At 53.2% G+C, this 5000-nt stretch overlaps 1 non-coding gene across 1 annotated transcript in view; it reads left to right on the forward strand.

Annotated features, from left to right (window-relative positions):
- Positions 1-3482: 3482 nt before the first annotated feature.
- LOC126137874 (small subunit ribosomal RNA) overlaps positions 3483-5000 on the forward strand; it is a 1909-nt gene continuing 391 nt past the window's right edge. Inside the window, exon 1 of the ribosomal RNA XR_007528003.1 lies at positions 3483-5000. This exon is cut by the window's right edge and continues 391 nt beyond it. This is a non-coding gene — a ribosomal RNA (small subunit ribosomal RNA).

Below are 5000 nucleotides of genomic sequence, written 5' to 3' on the forward strand. Positions count from 1 at the left end.
CGCAGCACTGCTCAGTAAACTATGCAGGCCCACATAGATAGATCAAATACGCAAATGCCCCTATACATGCTGAACGTCTGTGCAAACAAAACGAACCACACGTCACCCGCACACTCTATCACCCACACACTCTATCACACACTACTCTCTGCCTGTAACAAACACAGATACAATAATTAAGCACCGGCATGGACCAACGTCCGGTGCATCCTATCCGCCACAGTACACCAACCAGACTATGATAACCAGGCCAGGAGGTCCAATCATAAAACAGAATATCCCACTCGTCCGACAACCACAATTGCTCAGATAAGCCACCAACACCCACACATGTCCTACACAGGGGTGCACCCAACATCACCACACTGCCTCGTCTTACAGCACAAACACACTGGCAGGAATGAAACACACAGGTCTGCCGCAACCACAGACACGGCTCGCCCCCCCCCTCTCACTGGCGGAAAGCGCATCCCGACGTGACATAACTCCTTTGACACACTGACGCTGCCTCGGGCATCCACGTCCTACGGTCGATATCAACGAACCTCACCCCCCCCCCCCCCCACAACACGCCATCCCATACCACATTGTGTACCGTACCCAAACCTAACGTGTACTGTACTACAACGCAATGTGTACCATAACACAACCCAGTTTGTACCTTAACCTAACCTATGTCACCTTAACCTAACCTATGTCACCTTAACCTAACCTATGTCACCTTAACCTAACCTATGTCACCTTAACCTAACCTATGTCACCTTAACCTAACCTATGTCACCTTAACCTAACCTATGTCACCTTAACCTAACCTATGTCACCTTAACCTAACCTATGTCACCTTAACCTAACCTATGTCACCTTAACCTAACCTATGTCACCTTAACCTAACCTGTGTTGCACCTTAACCTACCTCAATTTGCACCGCAATGTAACTCAATTTGCACCGCAATGTAACTCAATTTGCACCGCAATGTAACTCAATTTGCACCGCAATGTAACTCAATTTGCACCGCAATGTAACTCAATTTGCACCGCAATGTAACTCAATTTGCACCGCAATGTAACGCAATTTGCACCGCAATGTAACGCAATTTGCACCGCAATGTAACGCAATTTGCACCGCAATGTAACGCAATTTGCACCGCAATGTAACGCAATTTGTACCGCAATCTACCCCCATGTTGTGCCTTAACCTAACCCACGTTGTGCCTTAACCTAACCCACGTTGTGCCTTAACCTAACCCACGTTGTGGCTTAACCTAACCCACGTTGTGGCTTAACCTAACCCACGTTGTGGCTTAACCTAACCCACGTTGTGGCTTAACCTAACCCACGTTGTGGCTTAACCTAACCCACGTTGTGGCTTAACCTAACCCACGTTGTGGCTTAACCTAACCCACGTTGTGGCTTAACCTAACCCACGTTGTGGCTTAACCTAACCCACGTTGTGGCTTAACCTAACCCACGTTGTGGCTTAACCTAACCCACGTTGTGGCTTAACCTAACCCACGTTGTGGCTTAACCTAACCCACGTTGTGGCTTAACCTAACCCACGTTGTGGCTTAACCTAACCCACGTTGTGGCTTAACCTAACCCACGTTGTGGCTTAACCTAACCCACGTTGTGCCTTAACCTAACCCACGTTGTGCCTTAACCTAACCCACGTTGTGCCTTAACCTAACCCACGTTGTGCCTTAACCTAACCCACGTTGTGCCTTAACCTAACCCACGTTGTGGCTTAACCTAACCCACGTTGTGGCTTAACCTAACCCACGTTGTGGCTTAACCTAACCCACGTTGTGGCTTAACCTAACCCACGTTGTGGCTTAACCTAACCCACGTTGTGGCTTAACCTAACCCACGTTGTGGCTTAACCTAACCCACGTTGTGCCTTAACCTAACCCACGTTGTGCCTTAACCTAACCCACGTTGTGCCTTAACCTAACCCACGTTGTGCCTTAACCTAACCCACGTTGTGCCTTAACCTAACCCACGTTGTGCCTTAACCTAACCCACGTTGTGCCTTAACCTAACCCACGTTGTGCCTTAACCTAACCCACGTTGTGCCTTACCCTGCTCTGTAATTGGCATATGACACGTTACATTAATGTATTGTTGTCCAACCGCAACCGGCTCAGAATGTTGTGTACACAGCTATGTGTCATCTCCCCATAACAGCTGCATTGCAGTGTGGTACGCCATAGAGACGTGTGGGAGTAATGGACGCAGTGGATGGCGATCAGCATGAGCCGTCTGTTCATGTAGTGGCGCGTGTATGCAGACGTAGTAGTCTCTTCTCACACAATGTGATAGCACGGTGCCCCGCGTTCCACATCTGCGACATGCTACAGAGGCCGGTTGACAGTTGGTCGCGCAATGGAGATCGCATATGTACGGGGGCACCTTCCACGTGCCCTCTAGTCGGGCACATTTTGTTGCGTGGATGTGAGCGAATGTAGTGTGTCTTGACACCTGACAGGCAGGCATGCAATAATAGTTGACTTTGCAAACGGGGATGGACGTGTACGTTTACTGGTGACGTTACGCAAATGAACAACTGGTAACCCGTTGTGGTGCGGTTGATCTTGCTGGAGGTACATCTGTGAGGGCAACGATCGGTACAGCTACGAAGCGGTCCCCACCATACCAACGAACGTGAATGTGAATCTGGGTGTGAAGCGATACGCGGCTGTGGGTGGGTGGGACTGTCCCCGGCCGGTGAGGGGGGGCCGCCCGGCGTGCTGGCCGCGCGGTGCGTGGGCGCACGCGCTACAGCCGGCTGGTGGGGGCGCCCAGTGGCAGGCGCGCCGGCCGACGGACGCGGCAGGCGGCGCAGCTGCGCGCCGGGGCACCCTGCGCGCGGCGCCGTGCAGCCAAAGTGGGTCCTCGCGGACCCGGTGCGAAGCGCGGTGGACATCTGCAGTGTGCTGGTCCGATTGAGGACTGTGTGCGTTGAGGATGCGCCGCCGCCCGGCACTCGGCGCCGCGACGCCGTCTGCTGCTCGGTCGCCCCAGCGGTTCTCGCTGGTGGTTTGTATCGCAGTTGTGCGGACGTGTTGGCACGTGCGCTGTGCTGGGAGAGTTCGCTTCGGCACCCACGTGGGGCCTTTGCCCTTCTGTGGCGCTGGCGTTGGAGCTGCCGGTCACCGTAGGTGGCGCGTGTTGTCTCCCGCCGGCAATGCCACGACAGCACGCTCCCGGGCCTCTGTCGGCAGCGGCAAGCTCAGTTGGGAGCACGGGTGGTCGCACCTAAAGCGTCTACTCGCCTAACTCCGGGCGATTGCGCCTCTCTCGAACCCGACCAAGTACTTAGGACGGCGCTGCGCGCCGCCGGGACCTGAGAGGGTTTCGAGGTGTATTGTGCAGGGGAGCCCAGCCTCCTCCTGTTTGCAGAATAATTGAGCGGACGCTTGCGTGTTCGCGCGGGCCCCCGGGACACACTCCCGGGCGGCCGGCTGCTCAGCTCTAGTTGACGCAGCTCCCTGGTTGATCCTGCCAGTAGTCATATGCTTGTCTCAAAGATTAAGCCATGCATGTCTCAGTACAAGCCGCATTAAGGTGAAACCGCGAATGGCTCATTAAATCAGTTATGGTTCCTTAGATCGTACCCACGTTACTTGGATAACTGTGGTAATTCTAGAGCTAATACATGCAAACAGAGTCCCGACCAGAGATGGAAGGGACGCTTTTATTAGATCAAAACCAATCGGTCGGCTCGTCCGGTCCGTTTGCCTTGGTGACTCTGAATAACTTTGGGCTGATCGCACGGTCCTCGTACCGGCGACGCATCTTTCAAATGTCTGCCTTATCAACTGTCGATGGTAGGTTCTGCGCCTACCATGGTTGTAACGGGTAACGGGGAATCAGGGTTCGATTCCGGAGAGGGAGCCTGAGAAACGGCTACCACATCCAAGGAAGGCAGCAGGCGCGCAAATTACCCACTCCCGGCACGGGGAGGTAGTGACGAAAAATAACGATACGGGACTCATCCGAGGCCCCGTAATCGGAATGAGTACACTTTAAATCCTTTAACGAGTATCTATTGGAGGGCAAGTCTGGTGCCAGCAGCCGCGGTAATTCCAGCTCCAATAGCGTATATTAAAGTTGTTGCGGTTAAAAAGCTCGTAGTTGGATTTGTGTCCCACGCTGTTGGTTCACCGCCCGTCGGTGTTTAACTGGCATGTATCGTGGGACGTCCTGCCGGTGGGGCGAGCCGAAGGCGTGCGACCGCCTCGTGCGTGTTCGTGCGTCCCGAGGCGGACCCCGTTGAAATCCTACCAAGGTGCTCTTTATTGAGTGTCTGGGTGGGCCGGCACGTTTACTTTGAACAAATTAGAGTGCTTAAAGCAGGCAAGCCCGCCTGAATACTGTGTGCATGGAATAATGGAATAGGACCTCGGTTCTATTTTGTTGGTTTTCGGAACCCGAGGTAATGATTAATAGGGACAGGCGGGGGCATTCGTATTGCGACGTTAGAGGTGAAATTCTTGGATCGTCGCAAGACGAACAGAAGCGAAAGCATTTGCCAAGTATGTTTTCATTAATCAAGAACGAAAGTTAGAGGTTCGAAGGCGATCAGATACCGCCCTAGTTCTAACCATAAACGATGCCAGCCAGCGATCTGCCGCAGTTCCTCCGATGACTCGGCGGGCAGCCTCCGGGAAACCAAAGCTTTTGGGTTCCGGGGGAAGTATGGTTGCAAAGCTGAAACTTAAAGGAATTGACGGAAGGGCACCACCAGGAGTGGAGCCTGCGGCTTAATTTGACTCAACACGGGAAACCTCACCAGGCCCGGACACCGGAAGGATTGACAGATTGATAGCTCTTTCTTGATTCGGTGGGTGGTGGTGCATGGCCGTTCTTAGTTGGTGGAGCGATTTGTCTGGTTAATTCCGATAACGAACGAGACTCTAGCCTGCTAACTAGTCGCGTGACATCCTTCGTGCTGTCAGCGATTACTTTTCTTCTTAGAGGGACAGGCGGCTTCTAGCCGCACG

Source organism: Schistocerca cancellata, unplaced genomic scaffold (genome assembly GCF_023864275.1).
Source record: "Schistocerca cancellata isolate TAMUIC-IGC-003103 unplaced genomic scaffold, iqSchCanc2.1 HiC_scaffold_644, whole genome shotgun sequence".
NCBI lineage: Eukaryota > Metazoa > Arthropoda > Insecta > Orthoptera > Acrididae > Schistocerca > Schistocerca cancellata.